This window comes from Corvus hawaiiensis, chromosome 2 (assembly GCF_020740725.1).
Source record: "Corvus hawaiiensis isolate bCorHaw1 chromosome 2, bCorHaw1.pri.cur, whole genome shotgun sequence".
Lineage (NCBI taxonomy): Eukaryota > Metazoa > Chordata > Aves > Passeriformes > Corvidae > Corvus > Corvus hawaiiensis.
The window spans coordinates 90,061,809-90,085,888 of record NC_063214.1 but is presented as its reverse complement, the minus strand read 5'-3'; the positions used below and the strand labels follow the sequence as shown (position 1 = coordinate 90,085,888).

Sequence of the window (24,080 nt, the reverse complement as noted above, 5' to 3'; positions counted from 1 at the left end):
CTTTTTCATAATGCGAGAAGACTATAGCACTTATTTTGACAGTCCTCTGGAATAAACAAAATAGGAGCTACATCCCTTTCTTTGGAAAACAGTAACACTCCTTGTTTAAGTAGTGCTCCTCAAGGATTAATGAAAATAGTTTTCATGCATTTCCTGGACCAAGTGAATTCCCCTCCCCTCCCCTCCTCCTCTTCTCTTCTCTTCTCTTCTCTTCTCTTCTCTTCTCTTCTCTTCTCTTCTCTTCTCTTCTCTTCTCTTCTCTTCTCTTCTCTTCTCTTCTCCTCTTTACTGTTTGTCCACTTACTACATGAAATTAACCTGATACACACAGGTGAGTGAGTGTAAATACTTGTTTCTGTGAGGTGACAGGTAGGTAGCAGCATTGATCATGTGCTTGTTGGCTGAGACAACAAAAATACCCAGGACTCTTACCCTTCTGCTTGGTTTCTACAAGTCAAACTTGAAGCAGATTGTTAGAGCTATATGGAGCATTTTCACTGCTGTTCTTCAGTTCATGCCCTATAAATGGTAAGTAAATACAAATCCAACACTTCAGTAATTTCAGAATTCATTTGAAAAGATTATACTTGAACACACAGTGGTTACTTTTCACATAAACCCTACAAAAATTGTATGTACTTCAGCACTTAGGAACATTTTTCAAAAAACACATTTACATTTCAGTGAGAATATTTCAGTGTCGAGTGTTGAGAGTGCTTCTCCTTTCTCTTTGATTATTTCAGATTTGTTAGTCAATACTGGAATTTCATTATTCTGTAAAGTATTGGACCAGTTTTTCAAATGAAATGCTGAATTGAAAGCTGTTTTTACTTCCTTCTGTAGCATCCTAGTTCTGGGACTATGTGTTTTTTAAATGTTGCATTAAGACTAGAAAAATTATTCTAGCCTCATCAATAATCCCACAGAACAAATAATTTATTGAAGTATTTCTTATATCAGTAAGTATGTAAGGATTTTTTAATGCTGCATAAATTATTACACATTTAGTCACATACTTTATAATCCTGCTGTTTTAATATGTGAACAGAAAAAGGGCAATATATGTAAGAAATATGCATGTTACATCTAAAAGTGTATCACAGCTAATGATACAGCATAATTACATATATTGCTGATCAGTAAGCCTCAAGAGGTTTTTGTTAATTTTAAACCCTTGGTTTTTTTCATAGCGGTGAATACTGAGACTGACTTACAAAACATCTATGTGATTCAGTATTCCCAGAGCAGGAAGCATTTGAAGAATGAATTCTCTGATATTTTTTAAAAATTGTTACTGTTAACCTAACTATACAATAAACCTCTCATACCCAGGGTGGGACTGATCTCAGTTTCAGGTGGCTAAATCTAATCAAGACATTTAAGGGCCTTCAGTGTTAAATAAAAAAGAACCTCTTTTAAACCTCTTTTAAAGTTTTTACTTTTTTGCACAGCTATAGCATAGAAATCCTTTGCTCTCATGTAACCACCCTGTACCAATATGGACCTTGCCTCCAGATAGGCACAGGTCTCCAGCAGGACCTGTGTCATGTATGTGAGACCCAAGAAAACCCTGGATAACCCAGGGAGTCTCAAATCACATTGGCTACATATGTATGAGCAACTGAATCTAGCCCCAGACATTGACATTGTAATAAAATGCCCTAGAAATACCTTCTTCTGTCATATAAATGGAAACAAGACAACTAGAGCAAGGTTCAGTACCCAGAGAGTCCATGTCACTGACAAACATGATGCAGGACATAGGGGATGCCTGTGTCCACTGAAGTAAAAGTTGCAATGAACCATGTTATTCTGTGGCATCTCCTTTGCCTCAGAAAAGGCCTATTTAGTGCATTTGACTGAGACCAGCAAGAGAAGCTAGTGATTTGGGCACAGAAAAGGGTTTCAGTTGCAGCATTCCAGTTTCACAGGGTGGTCTTTGTTCCCAGATAACCAAGTTTAAGGCTCAGGCTTTTCTTGTAGACTAGCCCATGTGCCATGGAGACCAGCTCAGATGCAAAAACCTTTCCTCACTATCATATAAGCGCCTTGTAACCCAAGTCACTGTGTGAATAGTACTTCCAGAACCGCACTTTTAGGCCTTTCTGTTATTCAATTCCTTGTGGAATTATGGCCATGAGGTTGCAAACCTGTGTATTTAGCAAATTGCTTTAACCCCCCATGTGCAAAATGAAAACAATGCCATTTTCTTAACTCAGAAGCACTGTGAGAAACAGTACAACAAAAAGTGTGAGGAAATATGGTAACAAGGCTCTTCTAAGTAGCACAGATGAATCCTGCTTTTGTTACTTCTGGGTGCTAAAGAAGTTGATAGCATCACACATTTCTTTTATCAAGTTAACCACAGACTGCAATAAAAAGAGTAAGGTGAAATCTTAAAAAAGAAGTTAAATCTAGTATTATTTCTTTAGGCCTAAACAATTTGTGAACATAATAACATTCATTTCAAAAAAAAAAAAAAAAAAAAAAAGGAAAAAAGTTATTTATATGGGGGATTGGTAGACAGCTATTTAGATGTAAATTATTTTCAGACTTGAGCTGCGTGGGTTTCGCTCTGTCATTCATTTAAACAGAAATATCCTACACTCTGAACAAATGCACTATAAGTATCTTGAGACACACTTCAAACAATCTCACAGCACGTGCACCTCTTCCTCTAAAGTGCTTGGATAACATGGAAATCAATACCAAAGAAACACCTATATAAAATAGCAGTCCAGCTTCTTAGACAAGCTGAATTTTAAACCTTTATTGTGATGTAAATTTAAGTAACACTGTAAGTAGTTCTGAGAAATATTAGCCTTAGTGTATCAAAATTGTTTAAAAATGAACAGTCATTTTGCCTTTCATATTTCATCTATAATTCCCTCTAGAGCTGTTGCAAAGTTTCTGGTTAACGGTTCAGGGATCAAAATTAACTACTTACCTACTGAAATGTGGTCAAAAAGCTAAAGAATCTTCGGCTATTTTAGCAGGGGAGCAATTGTAAAGAAGCTATAGCAGTGTTACCTGTGTTGGAGGACAGTTTCACTGGAATAAGCCACAGGACAGGGAGACACAGTCTTGATCATGATCACACTACAACCAACCACATCATCCTCATCCGTCTCTGAAGTCAGACATGATCCATCTTAAATTAGGTATTTTCTCCTTTATACTGCTGGAAGCTGATTACAGGGTATCACCGACTGGGTATTTTCTTCCAGTGCCCACTCCAAATTCACTGAAGATCACTCAATCTTTTGGTCTGACAGTATGAAATTCTATTACTCACAATTCAAGGCAATGTATAAAGAGTGGGAAAAAAAACTAGATTGGCTAAAGGATTTCAATATGCATTAGAGTACCAAGGTGGGATGACTGTAAAAATATCTCACATGACCAGGTTAATTTGACACACAATTTCATAGATAACTAAGTTTCATTTAATAACTAATGGAGATCAATCTTTTTGACTTATCAATGACAAGCAAGGAGAGGGCTGCATGGGATGGTTTGACTGGGCACGTTGTGTGTGTGCTATCAAGCATCAGCCAGCAAGTCAGGGACAGAGCAAGCCCTTGAAAGGGGGAACACTGTCCCAGGCCACAGAGAGGTGTACGGTAGTTGTGATATTCGCCCCCGACAGACAGACACAGATATTCATGGGCCAAAATCGGAAGGAAATTACAGTTTTCCCCCTCCCCTCCGTTCATGAGTCTCATGAGTCTCAGGAACTTTGGAGAGGGTCCACTGAGGCAGACCTGCAGGATGTGAGCCAGCAGCATGCAGATGCCTGCTCCTCTCCCAAAGCATATCCCTGAAAGAGCAGGCTGTTGTATTCCCACCAGCACCACAAAACTCTTCCTGCCAGCACTGTTCCAGCACATGAGGAACCTGCTTCCTCTACCCTCCAGAGACTCCTTCAAAGGCTCTACCAGGTTCAGGACATGGAGGGCTCATTTATGTCCCCTTTTCCTTAATGTGGTGCTGGACAGGAGCCAGAGGCTCTGTCCACAGGGATACCCTGGGAAGCTAATTTTCCCTGCCCCCAAGAGCTTGGGATACAGTTCTGACTCACACCTAGGAAAAAGCTGTGTTTGTCCCACTACTACTCACACATAAGAAACTTAACTGTGGACCATAGATCAAACTAAGAAATTGTTTGTAGGTCAGGCTTTTACAGAAGTTTTTATTTTTTCCTTCAAACTCCACTGTCCCTCTATGCCCATTGTGCTTTCTTTACCTGCTGCAAGTCCAAGCAGGAGCAGGAAGAGATCAGGGCACAACCTTCTGTCTTGTCCCTCCTCACATTGTCATATGAAGATTTCTGACATAGATATATGTATGTCCATATGATTAATTCCTCTTCCAAAGGAAATGGGCAGCCAATCAGAGGGCGTTATGAGTTCATATGGGTATGATGTATTCAAAAATTAGCAAAAAAATAATCTCAAAGGAGTGCAAAAAGAGGTGGGGAAGATTATTAATGGAACTGGCAGCCTGTGCCCATGAAGGCAGGGGCTTCCTCTTCCTGGTAAATGGATGGCTGGTCCTGCCAGAAATCAAATATTATCATCTGCAGACGGGACAATTTCAAGTCTGATTCTTAAGGAATCCTCTTTTTTAGTCTTCTTTTTTTTTCTTTCTTTTGCCCTGATAATTCTGCTTTATTCAACTCTGCTGACCTTGGATTTTTTTTTTTTTGTTACCATCAAGGATTTCCTATGACCATCAGACAAAGTGCTTTATTTAAGTACAAATAAATTAGCCCATTGCATTGCCTGTCTTGAAAAAATCTGTTATCAATAAAAAGGTATTTAAGCAGACTAAGTGCTCTACCTTTGGTAATCAACTTCTTATTAGACTTTGTATCCACACTGCTTTTCTTTAAAATCTCTTTCAAGGGTTTATAAAATGATGGTTCAAAGTAAGACATCTCTACTTCCTTGAAAAACTGACTTTCTTCCACTCTTCTACTTGCTACTGGTCTCCAGGTATGAAAATACTCCTAAAATAAAAGATTCAGGAAAAAGAAATAGGAAGACCCACACATTGATTTTGCCAGCTTTGAAATTTCTTGTGTCAAATGTTTTCACAGTCTATGACAGAGGTTAGCAAAACTATCCAGTATTATATGCTTTGTCATGCAACTCAAAGTAATCTTTGCTGATAACCTTAAACAAGGTCATTTAAACTATCTTTTTCCAAAATTTAAAAGTAGTTTGGGAAAGTCTACCCTATTTTTTCTTTCTAAGGAGGTTTTGCAAGGATTATTCTCATAAAGCTTGGAAAATTATAAACTTCCCCATGAGCCTGAATGCTACCATTTTGTTCATCCTTTTGTTCATAAATGTAGCTTTGCAACTCTATCTTTAATTGTCATAGAACCAAAGACAGGTTTGGATTGGAAAGAACCTTAAGGACCATCTAGTTTCAACATCCCTGCCGTGGCAGGGACATTTTCCACTAGGGCAGCTTGCTCAAAGGGCCCACCTCTCAAGCCTGCCTCTCTGGATGGCATCCCTCCCTTCCTGTGTGTCGATTGCACCACACAGCTTGGTGCTGTCAACGAACCTGCTGAAGGTGCACTCAGTCCCACTGCCGATGTCACTGACAAAGAGGTTAAACAGAGCTGGTCCCAAAACCTACCCCTGAGGGCACCACTTGTCACTGGTCTCCACTTGGACATTGAACAGTTGACTGCAAGTCTTTAAATGTAAGCATCCTGCCAACTCCTTGTCCACCAAGCAGTCTATTATGTGGCTCAGTCTTTCCTTTTTGATACCTCCCTTGCACACTCGATGTATTTTCTCTCCAAACTTCTGGGCATATGTTGCCAATACTTTTTAAATGGTCACAATCTGACAGGAACTATTCCGAAATGCAATTCAGTTGATTGTTAATAGTATCATCAGAATACTTTGTAATTATTCCTGTGAGAATACTTTTATAGATTACATGAAAGGATGATTGCAGAGGAAAATAATGGCTGTCTTGAGCACCTGTTATTTATCTGGAAAGCATTTTTTAATAAAGGAAAAGTTTCTGGCATACATTATGTAAATGTTGCATTGTTTCAAGTCCTTGCTCTTAGCTTCTCTTCTATCCAATTTTCTAAAATACTTGCCTTTGGTTTTGAGTGCCACTACATCTAGAAATGCAGAACTATAGCAATTTGGGACAACTAGCTCTACTGGAGAAAGCATGATCATGTGATCTGGGAACTTGTCATACACATACTATTTGTCTTGTTTCTTGCCATAAATTAAATAGAAATTAATTTCTTTCATGTTTCAGTCTGGCATGTTGCCATGGTTTCACCCCAGCTAGCAACCAAGTACCAGGCAGCTGCTGGCTCACTCCCCCACCAGCAGGATTAGGGAGAGAATTGGAAGGGTAAAAGCTAGAAAATTCACGAGTTGAGATAAAGACAGTTTAATAGGGAAAGCAAAAGCTACATACAGAATCAAAGCAAAACAAGGAATTAGTTCACTGCTTCCCATGGGCAGGCAGGTGTTCAGCCATCTCAGGAGAGCGGGGTCTCATCCCATGTAATGGTTACTTGGGAAGACAAATGTCATCATTTTAAACACCCCCTGCTTCTTCCTTCTTCCCCCCAGTTTATATACTGGGAATGATATTGTATGGTATGGAATATCCCTTTGGCCAGTTTGGTCACCTGTCCATCTGTGTGTCTTCCCAATCTCCCATGCACCCCCAACGTCCTCACCAGCCTGGCAGTAAGAAAAGCAGAAAAGGCCTTGGCTCTGTGTAAGCTCTGTTCAGCAATAACAAAAACATCTCTTTGTTATCAACCCTGTGTTCAGCACAAATCCAAAACACAGCCCCATACCAGCCACTGTGAAAAAAGTTAACTCTACCCCAGCCAAAACCAGCATACATATGAACGTGTACTTCCCTAGCACTGATGTGAGTGTTGGGTGGCAAAATGAGTCAGTGAGCTAGTACAGAAAGTTTTCAAATATTTTTACTTACTCAAGCTGAGGCTAAAAAATGGAAATATATATTGCCCATTTTGTTCTTGCAACGTGATCTAATAACGCTTTTTTCCCCCAAAGGCTCTAGAATAATGACATAATCCTAAAAGAACTCCATAGTCCTTCATCTCTATTACTGTCTGGCTAAGGAGTGAGGTCTTTAATGACACGTCAGTAGGAGGTTCCCTGCAATGTTCTGTGTTATTCTTCTATCTAGTTTCCTTTGGCTTAAAGCAAGCTCATCAATGACGGTCTCCTTCTGAACAGAGATATGTCTATTTCTGTCAAAATTTACCAGCTTTTCCTTACATAACTGATTGCATTCAGGTACTGGGATCCACTAGAATTAAAAATTATAAGGGATATATGATATTTCTCCTGATATGAAAGAATTGGCTTATATTCACTACTTCTACCCTGGAACATGTTATTACTGAATAAATCAGGTTTACTGCTGCCAGCAAAGAACTCAGCCTTCCTCAGGGCTAAATACATTGCTCAGCAGAGCCTGACTTATCCTTAAAACATAGGGATTTTCCAGTTACAGGGAAATCTCCTTCAGTTTCTCCTGAAGATCTCACTGTAAACTGAACAAAGAATAAAATCATAGACTGTTTTGGGTTGGAAGGAACCAGATCTGTGTGTCTTTGTGTGTATGTGCTTGAATGGGGGGGAAGTTGACTAGGCCTGTCCTTAGGAAAATGGGACCCTGCTCTGGTCCAGGGCAATTCCTCTGACTCCTGCAAGAGTCCAGCTAAATACTAGTAAGTCCTGCAGCCTTGGAGAAATGGTATCCCTGTGTCCTAGTTTCGTCCAAGGGCAGGGTTAATTTTTTGCAGTGGCCGTGAGAGGGTGGAGCCTGGAGCTGTGTGGGCACAGCCAAGTTATCTCACATATTCCATCCCATCTAATGTCATGGCCAGGGAGCAGGGCAAAGACGCTCTCTCTCACTTCTCGGAAGGAGGGCACAAGCAGTGGTGGGGTTATGATGGTCCTGACTGGAAGGTCTGTCCCCCATTGTTCTATCATAAACAGAGATAACTCCCTGACAAGCCTGATCCAGAACAGACCTTCCCCTACCTTTAAACAAAGATTAAATTCCTATCAGAAAGGAGAAAAACTCTTATTTAAATGAGTGAACTATGCCCACACTCTTTTTTCCACAGGGAGAGGAAAAGTGTGTTCAAGCTCCTCAAAATGTGCCACTGACTATTCTATTCTAACTTGTTTTATGAGCTTTTCAAATATGTGCATAGCTGGGTGACAGAATTTTCTGATGGCATTTATGTATACAGGGTAGTAAAGTCTAGGTCTAATTGCAAGAAATTGCTGGAAGACCTTGAGACCAAGTACCTAAGGGCCAGAAAAAAAAGGCAGATAAAATTTAACCTGCCAAACTCACAATAATGTAGAAAGGACAGATTTATTCCCTGGACTTCACAAATAAAATTATGGAATCAGAGCAGACCATTACTCTGTGGAGGATTAATCCAAATCTTTATTTAAATTTAGTATGAATTATCCAGTTCAATGGAACTGTTATTATCTGAGTCTGTGGATAATTATCCTCTGAAGTTTTTTATACTTGCTTTCTGGATATATCCGCTTTCAGCTCCAGGTCACCAGATTTTTTTTCCTTCTGTTTACCTGTGTTGCCAAATATTTCTTTCCCACTTAGCTATATGAGCAGTGACCAAGTAACTGCTTTGTAAGGCCCTTGGTGAGGGGATGATGAGACCTGAGCCCATTAGCCATGGGGTTCTGCCTCCTCTAGACACCATTTAGGGCCCTGCAATGGCCCCTTTGCCTGGCCACAGGAACCTGAGCTGCTCAGAGAGGCAGAGAGGAGAAGCAGGAGGGTGTGCAACTGCAAAGGGGCTTTGTCTGGTGGAGAAACCCCTGCTGCATTTTTTCCCTCAGACTCCACTGTCGCCCTATGCTCATTCTGCTTTCTGTGCCTGCTGCAAGCCCAGGCAGGAATCGGAAGAGATCACGGTACCCTGTGTCTTCTCTTTCCTCCTTCAGGCACACTGGGATTTCTCACTCTCTCCAGTAGGTTGTCAATGGCCCAAACATAAGGAAACACATTCAGCACCAGCTTGTTCCCTGTATAATGGTTTGACAGACAGATGTAAGCTCTCCAGCAGCTGTGGGAAAAGAGAGTTCCTCTCCTCAGTATCTGCATGAAACTTTCCTCAAAATACGGTTTCCAATTCATGGATCCTTTGGTCAGTCCTTTCCAGAAACACTTCTGGGAGTTTTCCTTATTGTTCCCAGGCACTTTTTTTTCCCTGAAATTTGGATTTTATTTGGGTTCACTTTGTTGAAGTAATTCCTTGGGACCCAAGAAAACAGACAAAAAATTTTGCAAACAGACAGAAAAATTTGACAGATTCTGAGATATAGAATAAAAGCTGCTTTGCTGCTTTGCTATTTCCTATTGAAATTTATCCAAACTGGTAATAGCTGAACACATGAATCTGATAGTAGTACATACATCCTGGAATGAAGAGAAAATCACAAAACAGAAGTCTGGTCATGAATCACTTATTTAATATCTATGACATTTCCTTAATAGCAATTTAATGTTTTGACAGGTCTAGAATAAATGCATTAATGAATAGGAAAAACAAATGTGGGACCAAGATGTTTCTGAATTGGCAACATGTCATGTACCTCATGATGGTTGTGATTTTGTTCCAGTTTCTATACAATCTGTAACATGAGGCATGATAATTCCTCCCCTATCTGAACTATGGCCTGAAAATCAGCCTGTAACCAAATCTAAATAGATCAATGACAAATATTATTTTCTTTTGGGTCAAAACCAGTTTTACCAACAGTTCTGTGCCTGAAATCTCAAAATAAGGAGATATAAATAGAAAGTAATAAATTTGCCTTGAAACTCACAGAAACTTTTTTAAAGCAAGGTTTTCTTTTTCATTTTGAGTCATATATTTAATCTTTCTCAAAGAGTGGGGACAGCAATCAAACATCAGTTCTGTACAGCATTACACTTAGAGGAGCTAAAGATCCAAATCCAACTTGGCATCCCATGTCTGTTTCAGGGCCCTTATCGGTGACTTTCAGATGTATTAAAATGCTGGCCTTGGTTGATCTTGGCAGTGAAACAGCAGTTAAATACTTAGTCATTACGAAATGAATGTGATGAGGAACTGTAATCCAAGCAAATCATACAACGGAAATAAACAGAAGATAAAAAAGGTGAAAGATACAAGGAGTTTGTTTAATGATAATGGCTATGAATTGCTGATGTCCATCCAAAAGAGCGTATAGCAGTGCTGCAGAGTAGTTGGCAAGCCAGCAGAGGAAGATAAAAATAAATGAGACTTAAAATAGATAAATGTAAAGTAGCATATTTATGGAGAAAAAAATAATTGGCAGAGATAGAAAACTGGAAATTACTGTTTAGAAAAGCAGCAATGGAGAAAATCAAGCCCAGAGCTATAATAAATATATTAAAAAGGAGCTCACAGTGGATTGTCATTGCAATGTAAATAAGTGCCAATCTGTGCTGCAAATAATTGAAAAGAAGCCCTTCTAAAACAAAAGACGTAATCATAATTCTGCTCAGTCCTCTCCTACTGGAAGCTACTTGTAATAGTTTCATTTCATATCTATTAGACCCTTAAGTGTATCGTATAAACTAATAGCACTGTTGCCGTCTTTAAAAAGACAGGCTAGTGCCATATCTATGTATATATGGATGCATTTATATACTCAGTAAGATGGCAGAAGAAAAAGGCAGTGTAACAGTTGCAAGCGCTTCTTTGGCAACATACACAGGTGCTTGTGACAGACCCATTTTGAGGGACAGTGATATTTCTTTGCTGCAAAAATTTCACCAGAACCACTGCACTGAACCACTGCACTAAATCCTTGTTTAACATAAAAACCTGCAGTAGACAGTCAATGAATGAGTGATGTTTAGGCTTTCTATCTAATAGCTCTGCTTCCCTGTCCTGATAAACTGAGTTGAGTCAGTCAGTCAAAGACAGAGTTAGGAGAACACCTTGCTGTTCAGTTTCCCAGGTGTGATTAGAAGGCAAAGATATTCACAGTAAGCTCCCAAGACTTCATGCATTCCCTGTGGAACCTAAGATTGGCATGACAAGTTGCATAATCATGATGAGCAATCCTGCCAAAAGCATTTGTGAGACACACTCCAAAAAAATGTATCCATAGGTCAAAATATTATTTGACCTTGGATGCAAGATCAGTGTGAGTACAGAGGTTCACAAGTGAGGACCCAAGATGAGGCATGAAATACAAGGAACAGGCATTTTCTCCATTGCTGTTAATATATATAGATATTTCTGGCTGATTTATCTAGATCTTATCATATTGCTCTCCTGCTTGTTCTACCAAAAAAATCTATTCAATAAATGTAAAACAGATATGGAATAAATATTCTTCTAACAGCTACATGACTCTAAAATATGTTTCTGTAAAAGTATGAAATTTCACTGCAGTGCTAATGCAACCATTAGATAGCCATCTCGTGACTTCACCTCTAAGGTCACTTAATTTTCCAGAAGGCATTTATCATTTTCTATTAATATTTAATGCATAAATTTGCAGATTTTCCCCTCTCAGTTATGACATCTACAGTTTGAGCTTGTATTTCCCTCCCCCCTCCCCCCCACAGTTTTAACTCTCTTTTCCTTGCATTATTCTTTTAACATAATAGGTTTGCAATGACAAGCAGAAGGAGCATAGGAACAATCTCTGTCAAGTGAGGGGTTTTGCTCTTTTTGTATTCTTCTCTGCTGTGAAGTATATCCATCTGAACACAAATGGTTGCATCTCACCTTCCTTGCAAACATCTCCAGCAGTGTCTTAAAACACATAAGTAGGCAAAAGTGTAGCACTCATGGCATCAAGATGTCAAAGAGGCCAGCGAACTCATCTCAAAGGGAGGTGTAGGCAAGGATTTAACTGAGGTGCAGAGGTCTGACCGCAAGAGGACAAACAAAAGCACTTTTGTCCAAGGTCACAGTCAAGTACCTGAGCTCCAGAGACAGCAGGAGTTCAAATACATCTCAGCCATTTAGCGTGAGGATACTTCAGACTGTCTTTTCAAGATAGAGGCCTGCTCCACATTGTACCCTTGGTGGGGAGTCTCTGTTGATCTTGCTTTAAGCTCCAATTTTTATCTTGAGTGCCAATGACAATAGTTATTTTTATGAGCCTGGATGTTCCCAAGCATTTAAATGCCTGGGAAGATCCAGGCTCATAAAAATAACTATTGTCATCACCATTATTAGTGGATCTTTATTACTTCATTTTTACAGATCTTGTTTCCAAAACACCCTTCTAGGTTCATGAGTTGTTTCTTTTCCTGTATTTGTTAGTGCTTGCTGTAGTTTTGACATCAAAGATGGGCTAATTGCAGAATGTCCACAGTGACAACACCTTCTAAGTCAGTCACCTTCGTGTCTCTTTATAGTCAGTGGTATGAAATAGGGCCCTGATGGGGCAGGATTTATCTTCCTTGTTTACATGGCTACCTCAGAAGAAAAGGAGTGGCAGTTCAGAAGCATTCATTTCCCTCCACCGCCTGTAACAAGAGCCTAACAGGTAGTTTAGGTGGACACACACACACTAGGTCAGATGGATCTCCCTTCACAATATGTTCCTGGTTACTTTGTACAAACATAAGCACAACACTGTGACTGATACTTTATAAACGTAGACTCAGAAAACAAACAAAAAAAATTAACAATTGATTGTTCTTCCTAGGACCATGTGCACTTAAGCTTTGCTCACAGGGCTCCATATGACTGAGTTGTGCTGCTTTGTGTAAGTGATGACATTTTCAGTGCCAGCAGAACATCCATATCAGATGAGAAATGATATGTTGCAAATATGTAATAACTCAAGACTTGTGATTGTGTGAACTTACCCTTTGTTAAACAGAACTTGCAGAACAGCTATATGTCAAGTACTAAAATTAGGACTTGCATTTTATTTCTGCTGTTTTCTTCCTCTATTTTGTGTCCTCCTTGCAAAAGCACAACCAATGTTTACTCCTTCCTAGAGTGTATTTGATTTATTATTTTATCAGAGGCTGGTTTTTAATCTGTTTTCTTTTTGTCAAATGGTAATCCTTATGCTGGCCACAGTAGAATTGATGTGAGAAAACCCTAATCTGTTTGTGTAGGTTACAGAAAGCTTAAACATTATATTTAGCATTAATGATTTTATGAATGAAAAATATATCTCTCACCTCCAGAAAGAGTTATTTTCAAAAGGATATGAACATGTGAGAAAGAAAGACATGTGCACCTTTCAGAATGAAGCTTTTTACTATATTTAAGAAAAATAGTCATTTTCTGTGTCAAATTTTGGGTTAAGGCATAGATGTTCCGCATTCTAGATCCATTATAAACTTTGGGTTATTATTTTCAAAATGCCATTCTCTTCTTCCAAATTTAAGTGTCTATCTGTTATTTCTGTTATGTGTAAGATGAATATTCCCCTTTGAAAATAACACTTGTAACAGTGAATGGAATTTTGAGTACAGTCATCTCAATTTTGATACCTTAAAATTTCTGACTGTATTTACAAAATACAGCAATATTGTGCTGTACCTTTGTCATTTCCTTTTTGAAACATAGAATAATGGAAATAATATTTTAGTAACATAGCAATTAACTCTTCATTGTAGCTAATTATACTGGAATCAGCTGTGTTTCTCATTGTATTCTGGCCTAACTCTGAATTTTTTAGTTTTTAAAACCAGTAATACCTATTCCCTTCTGCTACACAGAGGGGTCTGAGTCATCTGAGTAAATTATCATAAATTAACAAAGAAATAATAATTTATTTCTAGATATACCAAAGAAGAATTCTTTCCAAACATCTCCGGTACACTGGTCAGCTTTTCTAGTCAGTTTGTAAATCATGTTTGCGGTCTGAGAGGTGCTAGAGAGGCAACAGGGATGTATGAGTGGACATCCTGGTGAGATTAGATGTTTCTCCTCTTGTGCAAAAATTGCAAAGCCAAGATGTGTCATAGAATGTAGTTGCTTTAAATTTCTGTACTTTCAGAACTGTATGCTCCCCTAAGTGTGTATTACCAAGCATCTGGCCATTGAAATGTGTTTGATGTGAATGTCAAAGAGATTAAGTGTATACACTTCCTAAGAAAAATTCTCTTCAGTGTTGTATGTAATTAAGATAATGCATAACCTTAGAAAGACACTAGCCCAGGATTTTCATAATCACAAACCATTTTTCTGATATCAACACAGACCCATTTGTATTATTCACTACTTCACTCATTTCCTTGAAATTGTAAAATTTTCTAGCAGATCCTGTCATTGTGTTTATTTACATAGTATGAAGCACTATCTTATCTCTTATCTCCACTGACAATATTTAATATTAATACTTAACTTCAGCCATCCAAGAACTAGTTGCCCTCTTTTTATAGTGCTCAGAGCCTTTTTGTAATCAGGGGAGCGAGCTGATGCCTGCAAGAAGTCTCCTTATTTAAGTTTGTGAGAAATTGCCCTCTGAATATGTCTCCACTGACTGTAGAAGGAGAAAAAGGCTGATTAAAACTATGTGAGATGCACTGACCACTGAATTTCAAGGGGATTTTGCAGAGAATAAAGTCCACTCTTAGGAGCTCACTGCAAATTCAGAGCCAGGCTTACTGGTGATTGAGAGAAAAGTCAGACACAGCAAGTTTTTCAATCACTAGAGTAACTTTGTTGATTTCCTACTGGTCACATCTATGATGCAGATACAGGCACAGTCAGCACCCCAGGACCACCCACATCAGTAGTCAGATGCTACACGTAGCATCCAAATTCACTTTGAAAAAGGATAGGCCAGGAATGAAATATTCTACAATCCTGTGTTAAAGTTGTTCCTGAAGATTAACTTGAGGTATTTTGCAGCAGGCTGAGTTTGCACAAACTGGCTCGAACTGGAGGAAGGTGTCTGGACTCTCTTGGTTCGCTTAGGTCTGAAGCCTAGCTAAAGTCCTGTTTTGGGTTTGCCATCAGCTGTGTAACTAGTGGGTAGTCAGATCTCAAAACTGTGCTTGCTTGCAACTCTTACACATTGTGTTTCTGTTTCATGTATGCCTCTCTGAGCTTTCCCTTGCTGTGGCCCTCTGCTTTATAACCAGTAATAGAAACCATGGGACTGTCATGTGCACTAAGCTATTTGTAGAAATACTTAAGCATGAAGCTTCATGCAATTACAGTGCTGGGCTTCAAGAAAGTTTCCAATCACATTTTTGAACTACTTTCCCATCCAGTAAGTCAGTTCTCAAGAAATTAAGATTCTTTTGTTTCTGCTACTGCAAGACCAATACAGTTCACATCAACAATTAATCTGTTGTTCTGAATTCCTTGCTCAAATGAGCCCAAGGGGTCTCCTCATTACCCGGAGTCCAGAGAAATTGCCTGTCCCCCAGAAGAGCACACTAAACAGAGCTCAGGTTTCACTACCGATGAACATTAGTTCTCCATCTAATATTTCTGTCACCACTTCAGGAAAGTTTTGTAATTTTTTAACCATAGTTGCTACGAGGAACAATTACTATAACAAAGATTACTAAACTAAGGAAGTGGTATTTGCTAGTGAAAACTGAACAGAAGATGAGTGCAGGTGAAGCAGGAAAAGCAGCTACTGGGGTCAAAAGACCCATTACTAGACTCAGAGAAAGAACTGGAAAGTTTTTAAGAGTTGACAAGAATGAAAAGCCAGTGGCCACTGCGAACTTCTTAATCCTTTGAACTGAAAGCAGCAGAATCTGTGGGAGGCTTGATGTACAGCAGGTACCTGAGAGCCCAAGCAAATCTGGTGAAGTTTTGTTTAAGAGTACTAAAAATCACTGCTTTCTTCTGCACAGTAAGTGTATGTATCCAGTGGAGCTTTTCTATTAGAGGACAGGCTGTCTTTGTCTCAGCTGCTGACTGCTGAACTGCTTGCTACCCAGATTTATCACTTTGGCAACAGTGTGCATTCTGAAGAGTTACCCAAGCATTGGTTATGTGCTCATGGTTCCCATTTTCCCTTCCCTCATTTAATTTACAAAACCACTAGAAATAACTTAGCTCAGCTGGATAAAGGTGATTTTTTCTGTCTTTTGGTAAGATATATGGGCCTGGTCTTTTAATAAAAGCCTCCATGACAAGCACTGGCAATGGCCCAAATGCAGTTTTGTGTTTAGCTCTTCAGTTCTCAGGATCTATTTTGCCGTCCCCCAAAGCTTTTAAACCAGTGAGCCAAAGTCCATGAGTCATGGTTCAGGTATCTGCAGCTTGACTCTCTCCCAAGAAAGATTTACATCACGGAGAGAGATCACTGCACAAAGAATATATGGGATGTTGGGATCAGCAGAAATTTTAAGAATCATACAGCTCTCTTGACTCATTCTGTTAGACTTATTTGCAGAGTTCTTTGATTAAAGAGATATTTTAAGTGGGGCAATCGCAATAGGCAGACAATTTTCATATATTGTGGAGGTGGTTTTTGATAACTTGGAAACCATTTTAGGTACTCTGAGAAGCTTCAAACCTCTTGGAATGTACATACTTTGTGAGGTTTTTTTTTCTTAATAATTTTCCTACCTTTGTCATATGTCTGAATTAATAAACACACTTATTTCTTTCTGCTATATACCTGAGGTGCCACAGAATTTGATAGTCTATCTTTTAGCTTACAAGCCAGACTTCAAATTCGAAGAGGATTTGTTACTCTGGTCCCAGCCTATCACACTTCAAGTAGGCTGTTACCTGGGCTGCCAACTGCAATTAATTTTTTTTCCCTCAGAGTTCAGAATTTGAGGTTAAATGAACTATGAGCTGCATAGGCTGAAAGTCACTAAAAGTTGGCTTATGTTATGTTATGTTATGTTATGTTATGTCACGTCACATGGTTATGTTATGCTGTGTTATGTTACAACACAAGTCAGATAACAGTTCTGCAAAGGCAATCTGTAGAGTTTTTCTGATCCATGAGAATAAATTGAAAATGAACAACAAAATTTCATCCCAGGAGCTAGTACATTAGCATCCTATGCAAAAATCCATTTTCTTACAAAATTAAAGTAGGTAAATTCATGGGAATCCATACAGTTTCTTGAGATGCAGTTGTGTAATTAGTAATTAAATTACATCTTGTCATCTTTCAAATACTTTATTTCATTATTCCAGTCAGACTGCATAATAGGAGGAAAATGCTAGTTTTAGCCTAGAATTTCTGTCCTAGAAATTCTGAAAGAAAATAGGAATGACACTATTTTGGCTGAGAATCTCTGGAGGTGTCTGATCTGGTCACCTTAAGTTCCCACACAAGACAGGGAGGAAAGCTTATAGCGCTCAGGGATGAACCTTTGAACTCAAGTGTGTGTCTCCATAACTGCTCTGGACATTTGTGCCTCTGAGTGTGCCGATTTCACTCCACTGGGTATCAAGGATCTCAGATGTCTATGTTACAATTACTACATAGCTAAGAGGGAAGAATCCTACAGTATACTGGCGCCCCATAGGTCAAACACCAGTGAGTTGTAACTCTGATAGTGTTTTCCTGCCCAGTTCTCCTGTGAGAAAATGTATCTTTGCCCACCAATTTTGGATACAGTTGGTTGGGAAAACCCCATGTATGCCAGGCTAATATCTATAAAAACTACTTTTTTCTTGTACTTATTACTTAAATTTTAGTCAGTTTTTAATTCTTCCTGACAAATGAGTCCAAGGAATAAGCTCAGAAACAAAGTAAGCAATGTTCCCAAAACAAGCTGCTATGAATAAGTAGCAAATAATCCTCCACCATATTCTGCACATTTGGTTTTGGTGGCTCACTGTGTGAGTAATAACCTGCTGAGAATTATAAACATCTGTGACTCTTAAGACAGAAATATGAATTCTCTCATGTCATATTGAGCAAAAAGGAGGAGGACAAAAATTTGATTTATTTTAATTTAGACTGGTTTATATTGTTATTGCCTATTTCGATTTTCTCTTGTATTTTTTGGAAGGAGAGAGAAATTTCACAGCTCAACCAAAGATGAAATGTTAATTCCTTTTTGCCCTCAGTGTTCCTTCATTTCTCCCTTGCTCTGGCCTTATGTACATTTTCATTGAAAAAATATTGCTACTGACCTTTTGGACTTCTCCTATTCAGGAAAAAGGAAATTGCAGGCCAGTACAATAATAGTTTGAAAGTATTGTATTTGCCAAAATCTGTGAGCTTGCAAGCAGTCAAAAGTTGCATTTAAAAAGCCAAGAATTCACTTCCACACAACATATGAAAAGCGGCTTCGGCTTCACATTCCCGGAGTTATTTGCAGAACTGGTGTTACCCCTGCCTGTCCCATGGCAGTGTGCTCAGCAAACAGCAGCCATGGGTGAGCTTTTCCCTCAAGGGTGAATGTCAAGTACAGTGGCAAATAATCTCCATCTGACCATGTAACTGTCTCATCATTCTAAGTTTATGGTCAATGGACTCTCTCCAAAAACATTCACCTGAGTCATAAGAAAGACTCAGAGATCAGATTGCGTATCCCTGTGACTGTGGCTGAGCTGAGAGAGTTTCACTTTGTGCTCCATAAAACCTTTTCCAGTCCTACCACATGGAAGTATTTCACAGAATACGAGGATGTCTGAGTTTGGAAGGTACATGGATCTGGAGATCATCTAGTCCCATGCCCTGCCCAAGCAGATGCAATAGGTTTTCCCTCGTCCCTATCACAGACGGGGTAAATCTTTGCTTGGTGCATTGAAACATTGCAGGGCAACAAGAACAGAAAGAAGTAAAAATACAAAAACCCAACTCAAATCATGTAAATATGTAAAGCTTCAAGTTGAAGATATGGAACAAAATTTTCAAAGAGAGAGGTAGCACTGTCTTCATCTTTTGAAGAGTCTTTTGAAGGCCTGAAGAAACTTCTGTTTAGATAAATACCGGCTCTACAATCCAGAGGGAAATCATGGAATTGCAGAATAGGTAGGGTTGGAAGGGACCACAGTGGGTTATCAGGTTCAACCTCCCTGCTCAAGCAGGGTTGTTCTAAGCTGCTTTTAATGCAGCCCAGACACAGTTGGATTTCTGGGCTGCGAGTGCACAGTGACAGATCATGTTGAGCTTCTCATTAAGCAACACCTCCAACTCTTTCTCCTCAGGGCTGCTCTCAATCACATCTCTGCTCAGCCTGTACTTGTGCTTAGGATTGTCCTCAGCCACATGCAGGACCTTGCACTTGGCCTTATTGAACTTCATGAGGTTTGCACACGCCCCCATCTCAAGCCTCTCAAGTGTAGTGCCTGTGTTACTCAGAAATCAGACCCGGTGATCTAATGATGCGCTGTGGCTTTAACTATTTATAAGTGAGACTGAGCTCTTGCTGATTTGGAGCCATTAATACTGTCAATGCTCCAGAATTTCCCTAAACTACAAAGACCGTCACTCACACCTTCTCTTATTCTCCCTTGCCTTTATGAGAAAAAAAATAAAATTGTTCCCCACATGTTTGAAAGAAAAAAACAATTCAGTGGGGAAAGGAAATAGTGAGTGAGAATATCCATACACCGCTAATTTCTCCCTTGATTGATTCAGAGATAAAATCCTGATTCTATATCCACTGGAATCTCTGACACCAGATAAAAGATTTTCAGCATCTTCATCATGCATGTATAACGTAAGATGTGTTACAACAAGGGTAATATTGACATTATTAGGGGGAAATTAAAAAAGAAAAGCTATTTGGGTTTTTTTCCCTCAAGGTTTGTTCTAAATTGTCTTCTTAGTTATGCTGTGGCTAATACTGATTAATTCCAATCAGATGTTTTGCTTCTGTTTTAAAGCACTGACATGAAAGCAAATGCAAAATTTGTATATTCAGTACATAACACCTATGCAAATCTGGTCCACAGTGAGTTGCAAATGTTCATATTATATTTCTTAATATGCTTCTTGAACTTAAAAGTTATCTTTTGCTGTTTGTGAGAGATATGACCTATCCTGTCCTGGCATGACATCAAATATGTAAAAATTCACTAACAGAAATTATCTTTTGCCAACTGCAATAAGATTGACAGCCTGCTGTTTACACACCCACAAAAACCCCCAGTTTTTATTTAGCAGGGAGAACAATTAAAATAGTTGAAGTTATTGTGCTTCATTTTACTGTAGTGGAGTTGAATCTGAAATATTTAATAGAGTTTGCTAGAGTGGACTGCTTGAATGAATAATGTTTATTGTCATTCTTTGAATGAATGAGCAGTATTTGGATCAGATTTATCACCTAATACTGCAATACAAAAGTATATTCCCAGTAAATTTTTTACTTCCCAAAATAGAAATGCTACTAAAGATGCTTGAAAGGCAGTGAAAGATACATCTTCTCCTGTTGCACCTGTTCACCAGAAATCCCCCGTTCCAAGTTTTAATAAATTCTGCTTGCCTGGAACATCCACAAGAGGCATATTATTTGCTGAAATTCACCGTCTAAGCGCATAATATTGAAGTGGTACATTTTCACAACATGTTCAACTTTAGTGATAACAATCTAAACTGATAGCAGTCTATTCTTTTGACAGATGCTGAAAGAACACAATCAAGCTTCCAGGAAAGCCTCTCTTGACATTTTAGTAAAAGTAACAGGTATACTGGAAACCACAGGTTGAGTTCTATGGACAGCTCATCTAGTCCAAAAAGGCTTGGAATAGAGAGCTCCCCAAAATTGTGATGATAATGGCAGGAGCCTTCAGAGACAAACTGTTTAAAATAATGCATGCATCCTATGACTGAAATTATGACTCAACAGAAAATCAAGGCCTTGATAAAACCAGCGGTAATAACAGACTCTGCATTTTTTTCCTATTCCTTATGATTGTTGTTGCTGTTGTTATTTATAATGGGTTTTCCAAAGAGGACTAGGCATCAAAAAGCCAAATGTGAAAAGCTGTTCCCAGAAGAGGATTTGCCTGTCTGAGGGCACAGAGCAGTGAGGTTTCCAGGAGGAGCAGGCTCCTGCCTGCTGCCAGGCAGGCAGTGTGGTGGGGCTGGGGACCAAGCGAGCCCCGAGTGGAGCCAGCTGATATTCATGCAATTCTTCTCATTCCCAGTGCTACCCAACACTGAACCAAATGGAAAGGAAGTCTGCTTTATTGCACAATGGCTACTGCACTGCTGCTGATGTCCCCAGCTCAGTAACACTGGGATGTTTAAGCTGAGCACAAAATCCTGAAAAGAACGGGTCTTTCCTGCAGGTAAGTTTGCCTTCAAGTGTCAACAAATTCAAAACCCCCAAGAATAATTCTTTCACCCCACAAGATTTTTCACGTCCCCTTGCTCTTGATCAAGCCGCTGAAGTTGCCAGTCAAACAAAGCTTGAGGCTGTTTTGCAATGCAGATCCTTAGTGGTGGAAATTAATGTCTTCTTGGGAAAAAGCATCAGTCTGAAATTTTGATTGCAATATTTATTCTTTCACCAACAAAACAGATGCTGTAAGCTGCATAAAATTGTCCCTTAATTGTTTAATATAAATCAGCTGTACAGGGATGTATAAAGGAGGCATCTGCTCTTTAACTTCTAATAGTCTTAGAAGGTGCTAACTGTCCTGTGAATGGGGAGAAGTGGTTCATTATGAATATCTGCAGCATAACCTAAATTTAAATGGGTAACAAAGGAATTCTATATTTTCCAAAGATGAATATTATAGTAATATATTTTGTCTTTCACAGCTGGAAATACCTCAGAGGCATGCACTGGTGTTCTGATGCAGATTGGTCTGAAGAATTTTTTCCTGTTCTGTTTAAAACATTAAACACAACCTTAAATAGTATTTCAACAACTTCTGGAGCTAACGAATCAGGCAGAAAAGCACTTCCCATAATACAACATTTTTTAATGGGAAATGAGGCAAAAACTCCCTATCAACATAAAATACATATTTTTTCTAATTAAGGAATCTACCTAAATCAGAGTTCGCACTCTCTAACACTTCAGCTTCCTTTGCCTCTTAATAGCTTTTATATGCTTCTACTACAGCTTAAAGAAGCAGTATAAGGTCCCTCTCCTTCCTCCAGTATGAAAGCCTTGTGCCAAAACACAGACCCAAACAGAAACTTCCTCAGTGTACATACATCAAGAGAGACAAAACAGTAAGTCCACTCCATTCATTTGTCCTGTGAAACGCCCAGAGATGCACAGTTCCCTTGTGACCTGCTTCCCTGTGACAGGGCTGCTTTATGGAGGTGACAAAGGTATGGTATTCATAGCACCATATACCTTGCCATAGTAAACAGCTGCATTATCTGAAAAGGCTGATTCAAAGCATGATGTGCCACACAGTTAATAATAGAAACTTTGTGAGACAAAACGAGGAGTGAGCAACCTATGACTGGCATATTCTCAGGAAGTTGTAGCACTCAATTGGCTCTTGGAGTAGAATAACATGATTTTGCTGTTTTGACACTGTGATGCTTGAGGATAGTAAAAATATTTGAGTTATGTCACTCTGGCATGAGATCTACCTGCCACCCCTTCTTATTGCCAACAGTAAATTTTTTTTTGTTTCCTCTAAGCAAGAGACAATTGAAATATTTCTATAATTATGTAATATTTTGGAACCTTCTTTGTATATAGAAGAAGACTGCACAAGGTGTTGCAGATGGTTTGAGGATCTTAACATGGCCCAGATGATCCTAAATTACCCACTGATATTTTTATTTTCTTTAAATCTATGTTATGCCTTCCCTTTCTATATTTCTTGGCTGAATGATTAAGGTCAACCACTTTTCAGCCCCAAAGGCCCAAAGCAATTTTTTTGCTATTGTGCAGTTAATGTCAGGGGTTTTTTTTTTAGTTCATTGACTTTGTTTTTTGGATTTGGTTGCACTATTAACACTCCCCCTGCCACAGCAGACTAGACATGCTAAGTCTATGCACAAAATCTATTTCTTCTGTCTAGGAGATAAAAAAATAGTGAAGACAACCTTTCTGTTAGCTTCTATCTGGAACAGACTTCTCTGAGCAGGTGTTGATTGTGGGAATTTTTAATCCAGATTCAGAAATCTCAGCGACATCCTGTTTTCTGAAAGGTGATGTGAAGCATTTTCTCATGATAAGGACTTTAATATATTCCTTTAAGGAATCTCATATTTTGCAACTGAAATTAACAGATCCATTGGGGGGAAAAAAAATACTTTCTTGGTTTTGCTGAAATTTCTTCATTTTTATTCCTCAATCCTATGAAAAGGCAGTATAACCACAAGATCCTTGCCTTGGATGGTCCCACTATTGTATACCTGCATTACAATGTCTTTCTCAGTTTTGACAAGTAGTTACAGCAAACACTACAGCAATATTGAGAACCAGCCAGCTGGGCTTTTTAAGTGCTCTTTAAAACACAAGAGATGTCCAAGCAGGGAGGCAATCACTAGAAGACAGACATAGGTAACCCAGAAAAGCATATGCCATTTTGCCTTTCTAATTTTTAGTTAAATTACAAAAATATTACTGTTTAGTTCAGGTGCGTTTAAGTTTGGTTTTTTCCCTAAGAGTATTTTTCTAGGAAGCCTTGCATAAGCATGTATCTTTTAAGGATATGAAACAGAAAAAGCAGGACTATGAAAACAAAAATCAAAGTGAGGCAGCTTAAAATTCACCAGTACTCAGTGTGACAGTCGCCAGCATATTTCTCACACTTCAAGATTATTGTCTTAGCATAAAACAGCTTATAGGGGGGAAAAAAAAGGCATGTACATGAACTTTTACTGAAGTTAATGTGATGTTCTGTGGGACTGGTAGTTAAATGGACTGGTGCCTGTCGACTGTGCTATCATTTCAGTGTGTAAAACCAATTTGCTTGCAAGCAGTCCATGTGTCATTAGCATTATAAGTGCTACAAGAAAATAATTAGGTTCTAGTGCACTCTATAGCTAAATCACCGGAGCAGAAATGATCAATAAAAGAGTCAATAGCAAATCATTTTGTCCCATTTTATTAATGCTGTTAAAATTCATGCACTTTCCAATCTGGTTTATGTGCACATCATGAGACATTTCATGTCACGCTACAACTTTCATCAC

General features: G+C 38.8%; 1 long non-coding RNA gene across 1 annotated transcript; it reads left to right on the top strand.

Annotated features, from left to right (window-relative positions):
• Positions 1 to 254: 254 nt before the first annotated feature.
• LOC125321777 lies at positions 255 to 23,922 on the top strand. The gene is made up of 4 exons (XR_007201686.1): positions 255 to 331; positions 20,585 to 20,648; positions 21,113 to 21,256; positions 21,732 to 23,922. It is a non-coding gene; the product is annotated as an uncharacterized LOC125321777 (long non-coding RNA).
• Positions 23,923 to 24,080: the final 158 nt, after the last annotated feature.